The 23,740-nt window shown below is 39.8% G+C and overlaps 1 protein-coding gene and 1 long non-coding RNA gene across 2 annotated transcripts in view; both read right to left on the bottom strand.

Moving 5' to 3' along the window:
* PPARGC1A (PPARG coactivator 1 alpha) overlaps positions 1–23,740 on the bottom strand; it is a 361,421-nt gene that overhangs the window by 307,950 nt on the left and 29,731 nt on the right. The window lies entirely within an intron of this gene.
* LOC118166130 lies at positions 10,006–22,050 on the bottom strand. The gene is made up of 3 exons (XR_004750360.1): positions 20,190–22,050; positions 13,408–13,417; positions 10,006–10,019 (listed from the first exon to the last, which is right to left on the bottom strand). It is a non-coding gene; the product is annotated as an uncharacterized LOC118166130 (long non-coding RNA).

Below are 23,740 nucleotides of genomic sequence, written 5' to 3'. Positions count from 1 at the left end.
ATACCTAACAGTCCTTTCATTGTAGTCATCTATCTGTAGATGGCACTTGAGAGTAAGTGCTATTTCATCCAGCTGGGAGGCTACTGAAACTTATGTGAATATCAAATCCATAAAAAAGCCTATATTACTCAGGAATTCCCACATGAACCACTGCACAATTGTAGGCATATCCTATAGCATTCAATAGAACCAATATTACAGTATCTTTCTTAATAAAGACACAGCAGACATATCCATGCTCAACCTCTGAACTGATCCTTTAAGTCACAAACTCTTCATTTATTGTCTCAGTCACAATTTCCACCTACCAGTATATGAAAATCTCCCCCAGAGGTAACGCATATACCGAAGCCTAGTGCCTGAACAATAAAATATATGTAAGGGCAGATGAGATTCTCACACTGTTTGGGAACCTCCCAGTCACTTCTAAGACCATTTCAAGCTTTGCTTGAAGGCAAGGCAGAAAGTACAGTTTGGAGGACGTTCTCTCAGGGTACTTAGAGCTCTTCTGTGACCCCTCATTTGCCTAACAGCTTGAGCCTTGCCACATCTCAACAGATGTATTTTAGGAGGATGGGAGAACAGTGGTTATGGCTGACTTACGGACATTCATGCAGGTCAGTACACCAACAGTGGCTGTAAGAAATGCATTTACATGTTTCTCAAGTACACGAAAAGAGTAGGAGGAGGCCAGCTAAACCCAGGATCATCCTGGGGCTAAGCAAGGTCCCAGTCCCTCTCTGCAGGGAACAGAACTGACTGAGCCTGAAGAGCACATGCCATATCTTCTCAGACACTATTACAGACTTTAATATCTAACAGTTAGACGTGCCAACACCTGTAACACTGAGGACTCCTGGCAGGGATTCCAGCTGCAGAGAGCCACTCCTGCTACCACTGTTGGCAGTGCAGAGGTGAGACTACCTTGGGGCAGCAGCAGGGAGCTGCCCCTGCTACGTGCATCACTTGCTTGCCCAGCTGGACACCGTGATACTGGCCACATGGCCAGCCTCCATCCCCATGTGCTTCCCAGCCTCACTGGACACACACACCATGTCCTTCCAGCAAGACCCACTGCCTCACCTCAGAAAAGGTCTGTGACTAGCTACATGCTGTGTTTGCAAAGGGCTAAAATTAGGTGAGCTTGTGCCACTCCTCCTACTCCATTAAAGCCTTCTGTCCATTTTCTTCTGCTCTTCCATAAAATACGCCCCTGCTGCTAACACCTTGCAACCAAAGCAAAGCAGAAGCACCCAGATTTCACAGGGAGGAGTTAAACCAGAGCCAGCTTTTTGCACAGCCATGCACCGGAGAGGTGGCAGCAGGGATGCAGAGGCACCTCGCGCAGCAGCACCGCGCCTATTCTGCTGCATTCAGAACAGCTGGAAGGGCCTGCCAGAGTTTTGCTAAGTTAGTGGTTTGGTTTTTTTGTTTTGTTTTAATTCTTATTTTTTAAGTACCTTTAGTAGCCAGATTGTCTCTCAAACTCTAATGATGCCTTGCATCTAACGCTAAGCGTAGCATTACTGGTTAGTACAACAGTTGTATATGCCAGATATGTTGAATTAAAAAAAAAAAAAAAAACTGTAATAATGGTGCAGTCTCCTGAGAATACATTTATTTCTGCAGTATAAAATAAAATTAAATTCTTCAATCTCAAAAACTATTAAAAGGTTGTATTTAAAATGCATGAAGCATTAAAAAGACATCAAAATTAAAATAATCTCATAAATCTCTTCATTTAAAAGACTTATTAGAATACAGATAGAGGCAGAAAACAGCTGCCCTGCAGACTAAAGCAGTAAATTATGACTATTTTAACTTTTTTTCATTTTCATCATTGAAATTTTCCTCACAGAATTATTGCAGCAGTATAAAAAGACCAACTGCCCCTATATTTAACATGTGAATAGTAAATTATTTTTCAGTGGACTTCACAACAGATAAGCTGTATATTCTTTCAAATGTCAGCAGACTATGGGATCGTTTCCAGACAAAGGAGGTGGGGAGTGCTTTCAGAAATCAGTATTGCATGCAAAACTATAGAATTAATCAGCAATTCATTCTCTTCAACACAGCAGCGGTGGGACGCTGCCACGGTTGTCACTCCAGCGCTCCCAACACCTCCCTCACACTCTGGGCTATTATTTGTAACAGGAGCCCGAAGTGAGGTGTTCAAATCTCAGCACGCTGACTTGGAAAGCGCTGGGCATGTAACAGCTCTGGAAAGTTCACTTATTTAGGAATTGTAACGTGGTCTTAAGAACCTACATTTAGTCAAGACTTAAGTCTTCACTTAAAAGCAAAGATACTTGCTCTTATTGGTAGCACTGAGAGTGTTACAAGATAAACAGGGGAAAAAAATCAGCCAAATGAGACAGGAAAATAACATGACTGCTTCATGTTATTAACCAATAATATTCACCTTTTTAAAAATGACAGGTGATTTTTTTCAACAAACACACTCCCTCCACCCTGAGACCACCATTTGTCAGTCTCAAAGATATCAGAGCATTCCTTGGAGTGTAATTAAGCAATGATGCCGATTACTCTTCAAAGTAGCTCAGCACAGGGAAAAAGCAAAGAAAAAACCTGAGGGAAGGCGATTTCACACCATTTATCCCTCACCTCGTCCATATCCAGCAGTATGATCCTTGCACAGCCAGGCTGTTGATATCCAAGCAGATTACAGCAGGAAACGCTAAGGATGCGCGAAACTGAAGAAATGAACAACAATAAAAAAGCTACCAAGGGGGAAGGGAGGGGAAGAAGTTAAATCAAGAGGATAAAGAGTGCTCCCACGTAGCCATTTGCTGGTTTTGCTTCATTGCAAATTATATCTTATGATATTATAAACCACTTTTCCTGACAGCAATGTGCATTACTGTGCACTTTAACTTCCTTCCTGCTTACAAGAGATAAGATTAGTAAATGTTTGCTTTATTAACAACAAGTTGAAATTCTATTAAACCAACTTAATTGATGGTACTGTTGCATGGACTCTGCTTCTTGTTTATATTTTTTGAAACTTACACCTGCAACAGAAGTTGATTCCTTTCCAAAAAAACACATCCGCTGTTCTAATTCCATATACTTTCTTCCAACACTGACGCCTGTTCAGATTGTGCAAAGCTCCTTATCTAAAACTCCAACAATGATAACAGAAGTGCTCAAGTATAAAAACTCCAGTTACTTTATTCATTTTTCTCACTACTAGATTACCATTATGCTTGGTCACTGAGTTTTGTCTTTTGGGTTTCAGATGAAGCAAGAAGTCAACCGGAAGGCACAGTTGTAAACCCAATGGGTTAGTGCATCATCAATAAAAAAACACTTCTGTCCTTCTTTTACTTTAGCCTTAGGTTAGCTTCCTCGTGAGTGGCTCTGGATGATGCTGTAACCTTCTTTGCAAAATGCTTATGCAGAAGAACATTGTGTGTTGTACAGCTGCTTCAGTAAACTGCTGATAATTGCAAGCTTAAAAGTAAGGCACTAAGAACACACCAACTCTCTGCTGAAAACCCAAAAAACTCTCTATAGGGAACAGAAAAACTTAATTTCACTGTCAATGTAACCTGTAAAGGACGATGGTGCTGCTCATCTGACGGGGCTCTTGTTCCGGTTTGTTGATTCCCTCACCCTACACCTGAGCCAACCTAATCATTGGTATTTACAGCAAATAACACACAATTTAAGAGTTAATCTATTTTTCTTTAAACTGCAAAGCAAGTCAATTATACAAATCTCTAAGTGTAATTCCAATTTAATATAAATATACCAGATAAATTGCAAGCCAGGTCTTATTTAGAAAACAATACCTTGACAAGCAACATTATTATACCCTTAATTTATTATGTCTTCCATTGATCAGTCTCTTCTTATCTGATTGTTACAAGAACGTAACGATTGGTACACAGTTGTCAAGATCGTCATGTACACAAGATAGTAAAAGCCCAAATGAAATTCACTCTTTTCTTTACAAAATCCATCAAAAGCTATTTTTAATTACAGCTAATGATCAGCTAATACAGTCTGCAGAAAAGCAGTAAATAATTATGCTTGCTTAAAGCTTCTTCTAAAAAAAAAAATTATTATGTCAAAGTTGTTTGTTTTTTGTATTTTTTTTTAATGTCTGCTCAAATCACATCAAAATTGCAGTCATACAACTGTAGGCTCTAGTATGTTAGATGGCACAATGGGGGGAGCTGGCTGGTCCATAGGAAATGTATTCCAAGTACACAATATTATTTTACATTTCAATCATACAGTAGTCTGCCTGGTACAGTTTCTGAGTGATACATGAGTTTGTATTTTGTGCTTCAAATGTTGGAACAAAAAAAAAAATACACCATAGTGTTATTTCTTATGACTTACGAGTTGAAGCAACAGAAATCACTCCACATAGCAAATCGTAAGTTTTAAGGATTTACAGAGCTGCATCCTCTGAAACCTAGGGTACCCTCATTCACATCAACAAAATATACCGCTCAAGAATCTGCTGCTTCATCTTCCTACGTACTACAAGGCTCCCCAGAAACTGAACTTCAGTGTTAGCAAAATGCCTCTATCCCTTTTTGCTATAAAGGGGAAAACCAAAACCAGCTACCGAGGTCCAATCTATAGCATATACTAAAAATGAAATATACTTTCTTTGTGGGCCTGTGCAATCACCCTTTCTTCCACTTGTATACTCAGCTCCCATGAATGCAAAGGATATCAGAGTAGAAATAGAGAAATGGTCATGGTGGAAAGGACTGAGCAAGAGAGCTACTTGGCATAAAGAATTTTTAAACTAATATCTGAAACATAATTGTACTGTTTTATATACTACTAGATGTATACACACACAAAAATGTTCTCTCTCTCTCTCTCTCCACAGAGGCATATACACCAAACCACAGGCACACACCCACATATACACCCAGCAAAGTGCAATATGTAAGTGACTGAGGGATGGCAGTCCCCACTGCCTCACTTATGCAGCAGGAAGACAAAAAGCTGTCTGCAAAAGGGAAAGCGAAGACGATTGCTAACATTACACATCCTTTCTGTACGGCACAACTGTGCAAACATTTCAGGTCTGCTCGCTGTTAAACCCTGAAGATGCTGAGAGCATTCCAATTAATTTTGGACTTCATTTAGTAACTTGGAAACTAGGTGAGCAATCATCTCAATGTCCTGCAGAGTGCTTCACACAGCTCCGTATTACATAGAGTAAGGACTCGCCCCTAAGTACAAGATGCAAGAAAGGCTCGAGCTACATGGATCGGTAGCTGCCAGTGATCAGGGCCAGGACCTGCACACCTAGGCTGGAAGGCTTCACTCAGACTCATGAGGGAAGCCACAGGAGCAGGGCACGAGGCCCCATCCAGCGCCATGCTGCTTCTGCGGCCTGAGATCCACAGGGCTCCGCACAGGGCCAGCCGCTCTCTTTTCGGACAGGACACCTCAGTTTGCCACATTAGATGCTTTCTACAGTCTTCTTCACCACAAAGGTGTTCTTTGAAAGAAGTTCTTCCACTGCTCTGCTTGAAACTACGGCATACGAACAGCATTTATATTAGCATACTGTACCCACATACCAGCTTGGCTGCTGCTAGCAGGATGTTTTTACCTCCGGTTTTCTGCCTAATGGGACCTTACAGTGCCTGTTGGCTTGACTTTTCTAATTTTTCTATTTTTAGAAGGAATCATGCTAGAAAAAAGAAAAAAAAAAGAAACACTGAAGGGCCAATCTGGGAAGACAGGAAGATCCCAGATGGTGTTAGTTGTCATAGCTTCACTTCAGTGTCATGACAACTCACAGCAGCTGAGGGCCTGCTCCACTCCATTTGATCATGCTGAATATTATGTTACGTTTGAATGCCTATTTACTGGGCTCACGTATGTTCCCCAGTTTCAGCTTTGAAGGTTTGATTCAGCTCAACACATCTGCAAGGCTGAAATTCCTGGTTATCCAAACTCCTGATTACCCTCTGGTTTAGGACACTCCCATGGGACCTTCGGATAACCATGTTTTCCCTGTATAACACAGCACTCCTATAACCACATTATAATACAGTTTTGTCTCACCTATAAAGGTCAGGGCCGTAATACAATTTAGCAGTGAGGGCAAAATATGATTTACTTCCATCCACAGGCAAGACCAAATCATGTTATAACGCTGAGGGTAGGGGAAAAACTATCAGGTTACAGCACAATCCTCCAAAGTCATTTTGCCTGTTACAACCATAAACTCTGCGTTAGCAGCTGATAGCACAGGGAGCACAGTACTTAAGCAGGCTATCACAGTTCCTGGGAAAAATATACCTCTACGTGCTGTTAAGGGAAACCATAATTTCTACTGCTGATAGTGCAGAGGGTGGCCAAGACCTCTACAAGCCTCATCTTCTGAAATCAATGAAGCCCGAAGAGGCATGGAGGTCACTAATTAATTGTTTCTGTGTAATAGTTCATGATCTCCTAACTACCACCATAAATATTCATGTCTCTCCTGGCCAGTCTAACCCAAACCCCTGAGTCCTCCTACAGAGCACGTGCCAGAAGACCACGGAGCACCTCCCTGAAGCACTCAGCACTTCAGCTGCTGTTAACTGGCATAAGGTCCCACTAGGCCAGGCCAGGTAAATTGAAGCTCCAGATGCCTCCAGTCAACGTGAAGATACAATTCAGGCAAGGCAAAGCAAATCCATTCCTGTGCAGCCTCTGCTCTGTCGCACCAAGCAACCGCCAGTTGTGACAAGTGTCTGACAACATACACCTACCATTCCACTTCCAAGAGTTTTCAAAGGAGTAAGGCAGTAAATACAGAATCTGAAACTATCCTAAGTTACTGAATGTTTTTCTTCAAGTGGATTTGAACTACCATCTTACCTTCATGGCCAGTGTGTTTGTTAGGCTACATTCCTGCCGTTACATTTGCTAAAAAAAAAAAAAAAAAAAAAAAAAAGAGAGACAGACCTTAGCTCTGCAGTCCATCTGGGATCTCAGCTTAGCTGCCTAAACAGGCATCTGACAGCACATACACAAGGCTGGATCTGACAGTATCTATGGGATGCCTGCACCCTTATGGACTAGCAGGTAGAGGCTGCCCTAGGCTGTGTCAAATGGCATTAGCCACCTTAGTTCAGGCAACTGAATGACAACTTGGTGTTTCCTTTAACTATTTAGCAGCTGTTTTAGAATTCTGCAAATCATACTAGAGATCTTAGGAGAGAAGGAGACGAATTTCACAAATACTTCTCAACGGTTCTTCATTGACCTAGGAACAAGGCTGAAGAAAAGATAAACAGAAAAATTTCAAGCCCATGTTTCAAAATGGGTGGAAAATTTCTTTCTCTGCCTTAAGACTTGGCTACAATATTTCCCTGACCTTTGAAAAAGCAGCTTACATATAGATTCTAAGATACCCAGCACTGCACTTACCCACACTGAAGTACAGAAGTGAGAAGTGCATTTAAAGGATCATCCCAAAACCAAATGAACATCCCCTTGGCTGTTGAACCTCAGAATCTGTTAAAATTAGTGCTCTAGAACATAACGATGTAGAGAACAGTCTGACCATGCAGACAACCACTTACAATTCAAGAGACTAATAGTCTTCTGCCATCTTTCTTCAACCCAAAGCAAGTCATTTAACTTACCTGTGTCTCAGTTTCCTCATCAGTAAAGGATAATGCCTACTCAGATTTGCACAGCACTTTGAACAAAGATTGGCTACATCACACTTTTAAACCATAGGGAACCATCCTGGCAAGCTTTGTCCAAGTATAGGGAGGACACAAGTAAGCAGATATGAATGGAGCTAGGGATTGGTCCCTCAAGGTGTGCAAAACCAGCTCTGGAAGAGCTTTCTGTTTTCTCTTCCTTTTTTTTTTCTTTTTTTTTTTTTTTTTAGGCTTGCTTGTTCCCTAGCAATAATTATTTGTAGTTGTGTAATGTTCATTCTAAAATACACAAAACAACAAAGAGCCAGAAAAATCTTAACAAAATGTACTTAAGATGTAATTCTACCAAAGTTCTTCCTACACACAAAAAAGTAACTGACAGTGAATGTTTGGTAACTTTGACATGAAAAAAAGGGGAGAGATAAAATGCTTTTATGCAAATTTGATTTCCCTATAATAATCTAGAGCTATTCTGCTAGAAGGAATTATCTCTGCAGGCTGGCAGCTGCAGTAGGCAGTGAATTAAAAATGGCTCTGTATATGGGAAAATCTGTTCTATAATCAGTGCTATTCTTAGAGAGGACATCAATCTCACCAGCTCCCACGATGCTCTCTTTGTGTGAATGACACACCAGTATGATGTAGAAACTCGCATTACATCACTGACACTGATTTCCTGAGCACCAGGAATATACCATTAACACGCAGGGAAAATTGTTTCAGGGATGACTGTACAATTTTATTTTTTCCCTTTTAGAATCTACAGCAATGAACAACCTTATGAAAAAGATGTTCAACAATGATTCATCCAACTGGACTTTAAATGAACCGCACATTCTCACTGCGAGGTTCCAGTTTCTACTTGCTGTTTTCATACAATAAGCTCAATTCCCAGGTCACAAAACACTGAGAAAGGATATACGGCATGGGTTTTCTTTGAACATTAAAAAGGCACATGCTACAGAAAAGTATTTTAAGAAGTAAGCGACCACTGCAGTTCTACACACAAAATGTCACTGGGTTTCTAATGATGCAGCTGTGTGACAAAAAAAAGCTTTTATATCACATCGATTATATTGCAGACAACTTGCATGCTTATAATGTAGGACTCAGTCTCATTGTCGTATCAAATGGAGTTATATGGTAAATAAATATTACCTCCTATACACAAAGTAATGATTCCTAGCTAGATCTGACTCTGGTATTTCCTCAGTAATCTTTGTCCTCATGCTTCACACGTATAGTAATCCTTCTTCTGCTGTGTCATATGCACTGTAAACTGTCTCGGCTTGAGTGATAGATTTGAAAATTAAACAACCTAGGGGGCTCACTGTTTTTAAAAATCATTTTATATATCATTTTAAAATAACTTTATGTAACCTGACACGAATGTTAAGCCACTGGATCTATTAAATTAAGATTTACTCTCCTATGTTACAGTTTGCCCTGACAAACTGACTTGCATAAATGCACAAACTGCAGTGAAAAAGCAAACTACAAAATAAATCGGAAAAAAATGACAACCTCTCCCATTCACTAGAGTTCTTCACATAGTCCTATCTTTGGCACAAGGCACAATGTCTTCCAAAACAGAAGATGCCTTTTCTTTAAAAGATGAAATGTCACCAAAAACTAAAGTAAGATAGCACACCTTAACCAGAGTAGCAAGATTTGGTATTTCTCACCAGCACTAAAAGATGCTTTAAAAAAATCATGCCCCTCCTCCCTAGAAGAGTTGGCCTCTTACATCATCAGCCTGTGTTTGCATCACTCCACTGTTAAATGGATGTCCTGGAGTTATTCCATGGCTTTCTTTCAGCAGTCTGTCATTACGACAGCCCAGGCTCTCTCCTCATACAGGCACGTGTACCTCCACCTCTGCCTCTCAGATGCCAAGTAGGGTTGGGATTTCCTGTTGTGTAGAGATAATACTGAATGCATTACACTTCTCTGGGAACTCCAAGCCTGGTGACTCTACGGGGTTAATCTAAAAGACAGCTGCATCCATTTTGCTCATTTCTCTCCGTGGATAAACTGCAAATTGCATTTGAAAATAAAATAAGTTATTTCTAACCTTTCAGCTGGCAGCCAATATCTTGGTAAAAAAGGACATAATTTATGACACTGATGATGTGTGGCTGCCTTCCAGAGGCTGTAAACCAGTTTCCATCCTGCTTTAATGCTAATTTAACAATCAAAGAGTTTCACTATTTAAATAACGTTAAAGAAAATGCAAGCATTTGAATAAAGTTGGTCCCTGGATTGTTATCTCACATCTCACTGGTTCCTAGCCACTCCTGCCACCTCTAAGAAGCAGCAGCATTTTGTTCCCCATGCTTAGAATACAACACTCTTCTTTCCTTCTGGCCCTTTGGGGGGGGGAGGGGAGGGGGGGAGAAGCCTTTGTGCAGCAGGAGAAATGCCATGTGTTAGCTCACCTCACTGTCCCTGGCTGCAAGAGGAAACAATGCTGGGAGAGACCCGTGAGGCCACATTTGTTGGTTCCACTGAGATACACTTTATGGACCTCAGCCACAGGAAGGTATCAGTAACACAGCTCAGAGTGGGCATCCTCTATCACACAGGACAGCAGCTGGATTTAGCAGTGAAACAGTGGCACAGGTAGCTTCAACTATAGACATATGACCGAAAAAGTTTCTCTATACTTCTGCTAAAAGCTCTAGACAATTTTCAGTTCTTGTCATTGCAGCGTTAAGTTCTCACACTGAATGTGTTCTTCCCCTATCACCGAGTGTTAGTGGCATGGAGAACAGCCCACTCCATCCCACAGCAGGCCACAATTCAGCGATCAATGAATAAGGTCTCTCTCTCTCTCTCTCTATATATATATATATTTTATAAACATAGTAAGACCTTTGATTCAAAGGCTAAACTTAGAGAGGGTCTATTGGCCAGATTTAATTGGATGCAACTTCATACTTTTATTTCTAAAAATGCCTATGGGGAACACGGCCCCCCTCTAGTTTGTAACAGAATCCCTGTAGCAATCCATTAACTGTGAAATGGAGACCTGCTGAGCTGCATAACCTGTACTTTTAATTAACAAAGTTTTGTCACCTCCATCCTTATTGCTTAAAGATGCACTTCTACTACCCACAAACAACGTTACGCTACCACAGTTACACATCCTGTGACAACCTGGTCCTGTTTGTGATGTTAAAATATTTTAACCTGCCTTTTGCTCCTCAGAGCAGCCTACCTAGCAAAGCAATTTCAGTTTTCTTCAACTTTTAGGTCTTAACGAAACCATAACTTGCTAAGTTAAAATCAGTTACCTCTACCTCTGACAAGCCTGCAACGGGTTGTATGGGTAATCTGTCTGCTTAATAATTTTACTGACTGGGAAGAAGTGTTAAAAAAGAACAAGCCCAGGTTTCATTTGCTACATTCAACATCACAAAGATTTTCTTGTAAACTAAGTAGCTTTTGCACATAATTCACTGGGACAAGAAGAAACCACATTTTACTTAGAGTATTACTCTTCTGAAGACAAACACACCATAAAAACATGGCTGAAAGTCATTGATCTAATATGGCTAAAACTTGCAGCTTTTCCATCCTGCCAGGGTACAATCTGAGATTTTCTGCTCAGAAGCACACCAAAAGTACAGAGGTCACACACCAACACGTATGTCTAAGATTATCTGGAGGTGGATTTGTGAGACTGATTCAATGCCTTAGGTCTCACTTAATAGAAAAATACTAAAAAAAGAAATCAACTACTAACTCCTGCACAAAGTCCATACCTTCTAAACTACTCATAGGGTATCTTTTAGAAAGACATTTTTTCATGATTTGAACATGTCAGCTGACACAGGAGTCATGATAAAATAATTGCATATAAGAAAAACTGCATACGCAGTTCCAGTTTTCAAGTTTCAGCTACTATTCACTAGATCTTAAGAGCTACAGCTCTGTTTCCAGACTGAACAACTTCCTCCTGGTAGAAACCCTCTCTTGATGGAGGGCATGACAGACCTGGAGAAAGCACCTTCTAACTACACAGAGGGAGAAGCCTTCACACCAAGACAGATTTTATAGGTTATTGAGGCTATGTTTAAGCTTTTAATTTAACATGTGCAGCTCCAATGGCCAAGGTCCATATTCAATTTTTTTACTGGTACTTCTTTCTAAATAAATTATTGTCCAAATAAAGGTGTAAAAGCACATTGTCAGAGCATGGCCTATGTTTCCGCATTATTTCTTACCTTTGGCTGCTCGTTTCAGCTTAAACAATGCTGAGATCTCTATTTAGTTACTAAGAAAGAAAAAAAAGAGATCTTTAAAAAGTGACTCAAGAGACAAATTATGGCAGATACTACCTAACCAACCTTCATCTGCAAAGTTCTGGTAGCGTTTTCATCCAGTTCCTCCAGTTACTGGCTAAAAATAAAATCATCCCGTTGCTGATATGGAAAATGGAGATTAGAAAACTGCTGTCTTTCCTCTGTGTTAAGGTTTCAGTGGTTCAAAAATAGCAGACCAGAGTTGGCTCACACCAATCCAGCTAAAAATGGCTTGCTGATGCCTCTCCCAACTATACACTTGATGCTTAAATAACACGAGAAAACGCTTAGTAATCCAGCTGCTGTTTGTCTCAAAGGTCACGACTACATGATCCAAAGTAGCACAACACAGACGAAATTTGCAAACCTTTGCCACCTCCAGCTACTTTGCACTCCCAGCCCAAAAATTGCACAGGCAGGCACTTCACCACGGAGGAACAGTGACACCTGGTGCTCCGCACAGCAGCTGCGCCCACCGCAAACGTGGGCGCCACATAAAGGCCTGTCCCCCGGTAAGCCATTTTTGACATCCTGAATGGCTCACTTCTGAGAAAGAAGGAAAGAAAGAAGCCATTACCCCACGTAACCATCTGCAGAAGTCACTACTGGCACCGTGAAGCCAGCCTGCATCTGGAAGCTGCGTTGTGAATCTGAATCACCCATGTTCCAAAAACGGAGTGAGGATCTGGATAAAATACCTTTAAAAACATAAAGGTTACAAAAGGGCCCTTGCTATTTTATATTCGTATGAAGTGCTCAACCTGTACTTCACGTTGGAAATGTCACCAGTCTTAGTGACTAAGTTTCACACTTGGACTTGATGGAAGACGGACGACTGCACCACCGCATATGCCTGGTTCTCCAAAATTACAAGATGACGACGATAACTTGCTGAAAACCACAAATCTTTTGCATTAAAATGAAATCTATTAAATAACATACCTTTGAATAGAATCTGTACCATAATTACTCTTTTTTAATAAAAAGTTGATACAACGCACATTCTTTTTAATTGAACTTGAACATGCATTAACATCTGTAATGAAAACCTGCCATTTTGAGAAGTTTTAAATTCTGCTTTTTTTTTTTTTTCCAGAGCACTGAAGCTTTCATACAACTGAATAAAAAGGACTAACAGTGTCAGGTTCTTTGCTAATTAATTTTGTGTCCTACTGCAGATGTATAAAATTCTATCTGCATTATCTTGACAGGCATGTCAACTCTTCTTAAAAAACTTCTGTTCATTAGTTTTAAAGTTTTATTGCAATTTTGCATACTTTTTTTTTAGTATGCAAGCTGCACAGCGCAAGTTGTATTTTGTGAAATCAAGCAGAGAACCTGAGAAATGTTAAAGTTAGTTGTCACTACTAGGAAATAATATTGTCAGCATAAAAGAAGCATACATGGTAAGATGGTTGGGTTAGATTTTGTACAGTATCTTTACTGCATCAGATCTACAATGATCTATTGCACAGTTGTTATCTTTGCAGCTTTACAATTCATTTTATATTCTAGCAAATGTCTCAAAGAGGTATCAACTTTTAAAATATTGCAAAAAAATTGCAAGTGGCAGGGGTTCAGAAAAAGAAAATAAAAAAACTTATCATTTGTAAGTGATTAAGCAAGCATTACTGCTGTCCTAACCACGGTACTAGGTATCATACTAAGTGTCATTGTAATCTAATCAAAATTGGTCAGCAGAACTGAAGTGTATCTATAGCTTCGTCATTATTGTAAGGTTAAAATATAACTCCTGAAAGCCTCGAGCTCTTCTACATTGCATTTTTCCTTTAAAATTGAACAATCTTCCCCTCTTTTTTGCCTCCTTAATAGCAGCAGAAACATCTTTTTCTTTCTTTTCTTTGTTGTCTACTTCAGCTAATATACTAGCAATTAGCAGAGAAGAGAAGTAACATCTTACAACTGCCGAACTAAAAGTCTAACTGCTTTAGTTGGACTCCTTTTTAGTCCAAGATACACCAGCTGATAGAGCTCTGACAGAATTCATCACGGAAGAGAAGCAGCCTTTGTTGTACTAAATTTGTATGTGAGAGTAATGTGTCTGAGACTGATCTGAATGACCAGCTGATTTCTGTTCTCAGGTATGCCAGAGGGTAAGATCCAGGCAATTACCTCAGACTACTTCCCCTAACAGGCTCTCAGTGGTGTTTTCCCTATGAAACGAATCACCTAGGCACACGCTTAGCAACAAAGGTTCAAGCTGCTCAGATCATTTAATTAGAGCCATCCCACTCAAGCCCATGCTGTACTGCCTTGCCAGAGGAATCTAAAGGATTTCGGGATGAAGACCAGGGAGAAGACATAAAATAAGGCATGTCTGGATGTCTCTGGGATTCCTCAGTGGTACCAACACTATTTCCACATAAGCAAACAAAACAAAAGCAAGGGCCATATGTGACAAACCCGATGCTAGAAAAGCAGATGATTTGGTCTGCCAGCAAGCAAAGAGTACTTCACCCACTGAACCTACTCTGAAGCCAGAAAAGTACATCTGAAAATACAAATCAGAACACAGTGCCCATTTTAGCACCCAAGCCCATCTGAGTATTTCTCAAACCCAAGGGAGATATGCCATAAAAACATAATTTGAGTATCATCTCTCATCATTCAATACAATTTTTCAACTCTTTCAAAATTACATTGAAAAATCTATATAATGTGTGCTTAGATTAATGAACTGTTTGAATCTGGATCAATACGCACTCAAAGATTTGAACTGTTGACACCTGCTGGATACAGCCATAAGAATGCTTCATTCAGCTTATAGCCAATCAGTACTTTGTAACTACAGGGGTTCCACTTAATAAACAAGCAATCTAATATATGACCTCTGTAGATTAATTTCCTGAGAGCAAGTAAATAATCTGGATTCAAAATTTCCATGATTATACATATAATTACAGTATCACTTACCAATTAACACGTTGATTTAAACCTTCTTGGGATTATGTACTTAAGTATAAAATAGGTAATTCAACCATCACTCAAATACTCAGCATCTCTTTAAGATAGCAAAATCGTCAGCTACAGAGCACTACACATCTAGTTTCTCTTGTGGAAGAAAAATGCATTATGATAATAGAGATTATGAGAGATATATCATAATTATGTGTACTGTGGCTAGCTGTGGCTATTATGCAATGGCTGGACCACACCGATAAACATCATGAAATTGCTCTCCTTTTGTAGCGGGAGCAAAGCATTTCATATGCTGCAGTTCAACTAAATCTCTCATTGTCCTTTATTTAATAATAAAAATGAGTACATGTGTTTGGACTGTTATTTTTTTGTTTATTTCCCACATAGAAAACAGCCCGGCTGTAGTTACCGGTTGTTTAATAGGTATATAAACAAACAAAGACTTATGACATTGTAATCACATTTTTAACAAGGGCAATAATTAATGTAGATTTATATTATATAGTAGTTCTTGATAAAATTGCCAGTTATAAATGTTAATACAGCTTTTTATACAGCAGCACAATGAAAATCACTAAACAACTCCCTTCCAGATCTTACGAAGTTAAAATATTAATTCAGGGTGGCAAATGAAACTGAGGATGAGTATCCAAGCGGCTATGCTTGCAAGGTATATTTCCTGTCACATTTTGTTTTTAATATTAAGACCTTTTTATCCACTATTGAGCTGAGTATCTGTCATTTCATGCCTATACCTTCAGGGGAAGAATTCACATCTGGAAGCAAATCATTATGTTCTTCCATTTTTCCCTTATCTCTTATTTTGTGAGTAATCCTTTCACATTGCCATAGAAAATTAGAATATATAGTGAACAGCCAAATTTCAACACATGATACTGCTTGCAGTTTTAACACTGTAGAACAGAGATGAGTAACTTCTAGAAACAGATTTTGAAAATATGATAAACTGAATCTACAATACTTCAGCAGAAAAGTTATGTAAGCACAAGAAATGAAAATCAGCTTTATAAAGCTTTATTTTCAGAGCTGTTGATACTATGCACTTTCCATATGACTATCACTGAGTCTCATAAATACAATTATTTTTAAAAAGCAAATTATTCTGTCCCTTTTCTATCTTACGATATCTGAAACATGCAGCACTAGTGTAAGATGCAATGTAATGCAAAATGTCCTATTATGCTTGAATTTTCCAGCAATATACAATTAAACAGCGCAGCGGATATAGATGCATTCTTCTAAAACATATACAACAAAGCCATAGAATTGTCCTGTGTCAAACACTGCCGTGCTGTAAGCCAGCTTTGACAGGACACTGTCAGCAGCTATTCAGTAAAGTGGGAAATCAAGAGCACACAAAAAAAAAAAAAAAAACAATCCATAGTGGCAGTAATACAGAGTTCCCTCAGGCATTAACCATCAGATAATGACCATTAGTGACCCTAAAACTATGTATTATAGCTTAAGTATGGTATGATGCTTACAGTAGTTCCATAGCTAGGAAGTGAGCAATGCAATCTTAACATAAACATTGACCTTGTTACAAAGCCAGCGTGCACACCTGGTTTTTCCTTCTCCAACGTTATTCCACTATACATCTTTATAGTGATCAAAAAAACTACATACCTTGACTTGTAGCACTGCCCTGGAAAAGAACACATCAAGCCCAGTAAACCAAAACAATTTTAAGTCAACACACGTTGTACAGATGTTGGCACACACCTCCTGTACCCTCAAGAGAGGCACTAGCCCCTCACATTGTAGGCACCCTTTAGTGTGTTTCTCTGTTCAGCCGCTCCGCAGAACCCCACCGTGCTCACCCCAGCTCTGCCACTAGCCATAGCTGCACCCCCTCGGAAAGGCGGCAGCTGCTCCAGCTCAGTAAGGACCGGATCCATTTCTACTGGAATTGTGAGAATGGGAGTCTTTCGCCCGACTGTAAAGAATAACAGATCCACACTGTAGTGCCTGTAAAGGGATGAACTCTGATCGCAGGTGAATCTCCTGGTTGCTATCACAGGAGCCAAAAGAGCTGAAGAAACAATAAATGGAAAAAATACACTAATTTGGATGCTGCTCTGAAACCTAAGAGATTCAGATTCAATTCCGATTTGTGCCAGACTCAGTGCAATGTCTACAACATAGTGCCACCCTGTGCAGAAACAGCCAGGCTAAATCTGAACGTAAAGCTCTGTAAATCCACCTGGTGCAGTTGTTGATGCAGCAGAGGTGCTTCCACAAGCCTGCCCCAGCTCAGACACAACAGCAAGCATTTCAATGCCATGCAGACATCTTTGGCTCATGGCATTGCTCCAGTCTGTCCACACCAACACTTCAGAAATCATAAGCAACTCAGGAGGAGCTCAACTACCATGATTTTAAAATAACTACTGAAGCTGAAGAGGCACCAAATGGGAATTAAGGCAAGCTCAATGTAAATTCCTATAAATTGTTCAGATCACAGGTTCGCAGGGTTGATTTAAGCAGCAAAGCCCAGTTTTGCCAATTTAGCATCAGGAGAATGAACTTCACAACCCCCTTCCCTCCCGTATCACCACCCAACCTGTAACTTATGAAGATGCATCCCTATGCAGACAATTCAGCACACATTTCTAGATCTTCCCCATAAACTCTCCAACTCAGCATGAAGGTTTGCAAAGAAAGACCAAAGGTTCAGCTCTCTTAGCTTCAGATAAATATGCAAAATAATTATCTATTGTGATAGCTGGTCTTCTTAGGCACCCTGCTGCAAGTTTCATAAAAACTAAAAGATTTCCCTTTAAGGAAAGCTTTAGAGCTTGCAATACAGCTGTGCCTCAGTAACAGCGTAAAGATGGGGGAAAACAGAAGAGAATTGGGACTTGGATGGATTTTTGCCGTCAGACCAATACAAAAAGTTTCTGTAAGATCCTGTATCAGTCAGACCTGTAACACCTTTATATCCTGTGATACAAATTAAGGGACAGCAAATCAGCCATGAAAGAGAGAAATCCTTTAAAAACATCAAAAGATCTTTTAAATAAAGAGGGGTGAGCGTTGCCCATGCAGCCAACATCTCTTAGTCATGAGCAAGACAACAACAGAAGATGCAAAGTGCCTGAGGACACTCCCCACCAACTGGAGTTAGGGGCTCTCCGTCTCCAGGCATCTTTTGTCTTGTCAACAGCATCTTCAGTGCTAAGGAAGAAGTTCACTGTCAGAAACACACACCTGACGTTTTTGCTTACAGCTGCAATACCAAGATGTAAAGGTCCTTATTTATCATTGTTTTGCATCTTCAGAGAAGGATTTCTTCAACACCTTTGTGCTTTAGAACAGCCCATGTATTTCTGGGGCTACCAAACCAGCACAGTGTTTGTGAGAAGCTCTCTTTTCGGTTTGAAACCTAAAACACCGTGTTGTGGAAGAGGCCAAGCATTAAGGCAACAGGGAAGAAAGCTCCAGGTTACTGAAGTTGTAGCCTATCACTCCATTCTTCTCCTCTCTCACACAACAGATGCTCTTGTCATCAGGTGCCAGGCAGCATTACCTCCGCGTGCCACTAACAGCATGCAAGTGTACCAGTAGCAGTCCAATATCCAGTCCTATCAACCACTGTCTCCTCACTGTGAGACTCCAACAGGAATTTTAATGCTCCCCTCTAAGGCTTCTGTACGTGCTGAGTAGAGCAGGAACAACCTAGTTTGAACATGAAGTAAGAATCAAACGAAGTTCATATGGTTCTTCAGACAGATAACGTCTCAAGGTGAGTAACTACTATGCAGTAACTACTGAGTGATCTGGCCACCAATAACTTCCCTGGTTTAAGCTACACAGTCTTAATCCATATTTAGAGCCTCCAGTTGCTGAATGCCACAAACCTGCGATTCCTCAGGTTGTTTTCTTCTCAAGATGCCAAGAAGAACAGGACAAAGCCTTAGATGTATGCTGTTCAGCTGTGCACTGCTCCCAAAGGATACTCCTCCCAGCTATGCTCCCTGCTTACCTAACACAGCCTGGTAATTCTGCACACCTCACTGACTTCTGCTCTGTGAATGCTCAATGTTTTCTTGCTTGTGGGAGCAACTACCTGAAATTCCCCGCATTTTTTGCTGAATTCTCTCAGCAGGTGAAGAGAACAACCTTCAATGAGCCCTCTCCACTTTGATTTACAAAGTGTGGTTGCACAACTTCAGAATTTCATTCCCATTAGCCCACCAGTATGGCTTTATAAATGGCCCCAGAAGGTTGCCTGCTCTGTGAGTACTTTAACAGAGTGCTCCCGGAGCGCTCCGAGTGTTGATCACAACCAACTTGACAAATAACTGGCCACATGGGCAAAACAGCTTCTCTCCCAATTGGCTACATTCGTAGAAATGAAAGTATTGGCTGGATGCTGAACACTTGCAAGTACAACCATTTAATTTAGGTGCTCAAATGGAAGCTGAATCCTTTTAAAACCTGGCCAAATATATTATTGAAAGGAAGAAATAAATTGAAGCTGTGTAAAGTTCATCCTTCCTTCTGGAAGGAAAGAAGCCTAGTTTCTGCATGCCTATGAATTTATGAGGAAAGACCCCTTCTCACCAACTACAATTACAGGTCATGAACGTTTCTGAAGCTTCTAAATACCTCTTCACAGGAATTACTGAATTACCTATTCAAACATAATCAAAGAGAATGGCACATTCTACGAAGTACATGTACAAATATACAATCTACTTCTGCACTAAAATTTCTCTAACGTTTCTCTTGTCTGTTTCTGGGGCTTTTTACATCTATCAGTCCTTCCTCAAAATACAGCAATGCTTGGGTTTTCCTTCTTTTTTCCACCAACTATAACAAATCAGTTCACAAGGGTGAGCATAATAATAGTTTCAAAGCGAGAAAATTACAACAGAGAAAAAGCAGAATAGGTCAGTGGGGAAAAATGCAAGCAAAATCCAGCTACTGGACCACACAACCCTCTTTTCTGGAAACAAAGCAATTTAAAAGGCTTTCAGTATCGCACCCAACAGCCTGTCCAAAATTCCTGCATACATAAAACTTCCCCTTCCGTTGCACCTTCACTCCAACATAGAGCATCAGTTGAGTCAAGTCACAACTCACATGTACCTTACCATTTTGTTCTTTTATTATTACAAGAAATTATCTTTCTTTTTTTTTCCCTTGTTCTGGATTATTCTCATGACTCTCTAGGGAACAATCAAATACTTTCCTATTTAATTTTTTTGGAACAAGATACCAAGTTTCAGTATGATTGGGAAACCAACACTATTCTCTTTATAAACCAGAAGCAATTTCACCAAAAAGACTTTACACCTCTTCAAAACCTGAGCAGGTCAGTGGGGCACTTCAGATGTATCCAAAGTAAGAGAGAATTCATCAAACAAACATGTTGCCTAAAATAAGGAAGCTAAAAAGGAGAACAATTCAGGTAGCAAACAACATTCTCATGCTTATGACAGAGTTGGCAGCCAATTTGTTCCCTAAAGACATATATTAATGCTTTCTGTGTATCTGCAAAAAGTACATTCACAACAACAGCCATCCTCTCTCTTCCTTTTCCCCACAATCATCTTAAACCTTCTGATTAAATAAACTATAGCTACCATCTATTGTTGAGCACACGTCCGACTTCCTCAGATGACCCAATTCCTATTGCCAGTACTCAAGAAGCTGCTAATTCTTCTAGTCTGGCAAAGCCCCAGTTCCCAAACAGCTTACTACTGATTTTTGTAATGCCTCTATTGACAAACTGACACAGAAGCAAGTTAGCTTGCATAATGACTACTCAACCCACCCAGTCAGCCACCTATCCTCCAGCACAGCCTTGATGCACAGCATGGACAGCCACGTGCCAATACACAGGAATGCCAGAAATGCTGAGTACATCTCCACTCCAAATGTTATGGTAACCTGATGGCATTGCTTATGATTCCAGGGACAGACATAATTAAAACTGCTTCCTACATATATATAAAAGTTTAATTTAATGAGAAAGCTCATCCGAGATTTCTACGTGTGTCTTGGAATGGGTTTGCTTTTTATGTTGTATTAACAGTTTGGCAATAACCTGAATATTAGTCATCTCCCAGTGGGGAGAGACAGGGCTGTTGATTGCTACTCCGCTACCATGGAATGCATTTCCATAGGATTGTTTTTCACAGTAGTCTCTCGTTAAAAAATTACGCTGCATGCCAGTCATTGATACCAGCATGAGTCGTTCCATCCACAGGGGACAGACAGCTCAAAGGACGATTGAGGTCTTTGACCTCCACGTCAGTAGTTCAACAGAAGGACAAGCAGCTAAAAATCAGTATAAGTAGATCTGATCTGTATCTTTCAGTCCTGTTTTTCTGTAAAATGTCATCAGAATTAGAGAGAGAATGGACCAATATACCTCCTGACTTCTGAAAAAGAAAATCAAAGGATTTAATTATGGCTATTTCTCACAGCAGTTCCCCCAAAGCAAGGATAACTTAAAGACAACATGGAAAAAACAGTGCTACTTATCTAACAGCTGCTAAACAGACACAGATTTTACAGGTAATCCCACGTAGCTCTTCATAGATACAAAATTAGGGGAGTAAATATATACATATATATGGCAAAAATCCTCTCACACACATGGTAATTACGAAAGTGTAAACTAATGTGGCCACTACTTCTGCCGGAAGGATAAACAACTAGAAAACAGCTTGGTGCTAGAATTTCAGACTTGGCATTCAAATAAGGTCTGCATACAAAACATGTTTGCCATTAAATCACAAAACAAACCATTTTGCAGTCAGTGTCTGAAAATCACCCAATATTTGGTGTGTTTAATAAAGCCACAGCTCTGTAACCAAAGACGAAAATTCTGTTTCACAACTGGGTTTTGATAAATCTTATTTTTTAATCTCCATTGAATTTGCAGCTTTTGAATGCCCCTTACTGGCAACAATCTAATGACCTCTCTTTTTACAGAAAGATCAACACTGCTTTTGTAGAAGGAAATTGTGCCTCTCAGATGCATTAGAGTTCTTTGAAAAAAAAGTCACTGAGCATGCAGGCATGAGAGATCATTGTGATAAAGTCTACTTGAATTCAAGAAAAAGTCTTCATTGACACTGCCATGGGTGAAGACTGGAAGTGACCTAAAAAACAAAAAGCAGAAGAAAAATAAGAAGTTAATTTTTCCCAACAAAGGATGCAGTGAAGTCTTGCAGGGTCCTACTCTAGATCCATAGCTGTTGCTATGGATATCGCATGTTGTATGTCCAATGCATTACCAAATGTTCCAGGAAAAAGCTGAGGTGAGCCTTATTTTGACATGAATATTCTAGGTTTGTTGCTATCACCAAGTTACTCAAGTAAGTAAAAACAAAAAATCTGGCATGAGTTTCAGATGACTAACAATATGATGACTACGTGGCAAATGAAATCCACTCTTAATACACCAGGTAACGCATAATTACTTAAAACAATTCTACGTGACGTATGGATTGATGGGAACTGAAATGGCAGAAATTTTGGCATTATACTAGAAACCTTTCTCAAATCTAAGCTTAGTGATAAGTACTAGTCAAATATGGAAATTAAGTTTTAGAAAAAAATAAAAAATGGAAAAACTTTATGCCACAACCTAAATCAGTTTCATCTGCATCTTGGATACTGTGCACAGGTATGGCTGCCTCTTCTCAGAAAAGACAGCAGAACTGGAAAGCTTGATGAAAAACATGGACCAGCTGCCATGTAAGGAGTGCCTGAAAAGATAAGGAATCCTCAGCCTAGCAAGGTAGCTGGACAGTTTATGATAAATGTCATAGATGTCTATAAAATCACAAGTGAAGAAAGTAAAGAATGATTTTCCAGTGTTTACCCCAAAAGAAACAGAAGTCATCAAATGAAATTAGTGGGTGGAAGACTCAGAAGCAGTTTTATTTTTTCCTACAACATGTAGTCAAGCTGGGTCATCCACTCCAGAAGTGGAGGTCTATGCCAGAAGTGTTCATGGGTTTAAAATATCAATTGGACAAATACATGGGGAGCACAAAGGTAGTGGGATACACACAGCATGTGGAACTATTTAATTTAAAAACCTGCAGCTAAGGAAGTCCCAGGTAGCTGGAAATCAGAATATACAGGTGAAGGTTTTCAGCTAAAACACTATCCTGGGCCACAAGAAGCTTTATAAGTCTTTACGATTTTCCTTATGCTCCTCACTGAAGGGGTAAGTTTTACAGAAATTGATAATTTCTTCTAAGTTCTTGCAATTCAGATAGAACAGGTATGGTATTAACAGGTGGTTGGGTGCTATCTACTTAACCCTCTGATCAACATCATAGCTACATTCCACTGAACAGGAAGAGCTGCTGGAAGAAAAAGTAGAGAAGAGATATGACAGAAGCCATTTTATTCTTTACTCCCTGACAGTATTATGTCAGCATAAAATGACATAGCTGCTTTTCCTAGTTTTTTTTTTTTCCTTCCTTTTCTCACTCTACCCATTTACAGTGAAAACACTGCAAATAAGATTAAAATAGTTTTCTACAGCAATAGTATGTTACCAGCAGTTAGGAACAGAACTTAAGTTACTGTCAGATTTAGTGCAGGTGCCTTTATTCTTTAGATTACAGTATTACAGCTCTCCCCCTTAAAAACCTTACAGCAAGATTTTGAAATGGCATCACAGGTTGCAAAAACAGAGCAGGTTTCTCATAAATTTCTACTACCCAGGCACTACAGTAAGAGCATTTTTGTCATCTACCTCATGTCTTTGCCAATGTAACGCAGAATCATCATTAGTCTTTCCAGCATGCAGCAAATCAAGTTCCAGTGAAC

Source organism: Oxyura jamaicensis, chromosome 4, assembly GCF_011077185.1.
Source record: "Oxyura jamaicensis isolate SHBP4307 breed ruddy duck chromosome 4, BPBGC_Ojam_1.0, whole genome shotgun sequence".
Classification (NCBI taxonomy): Eukaryota; Metazoa; Chordata; class Aves; order Anseriformes; family Anatidae; genus Oxyura; species Oxyura jamaicensis.
The sequence above is the reverse complement of the archived record's forward strand: the minus strand, read 5'-3'. Positions and strand labels throughout refer to the sequence as shown.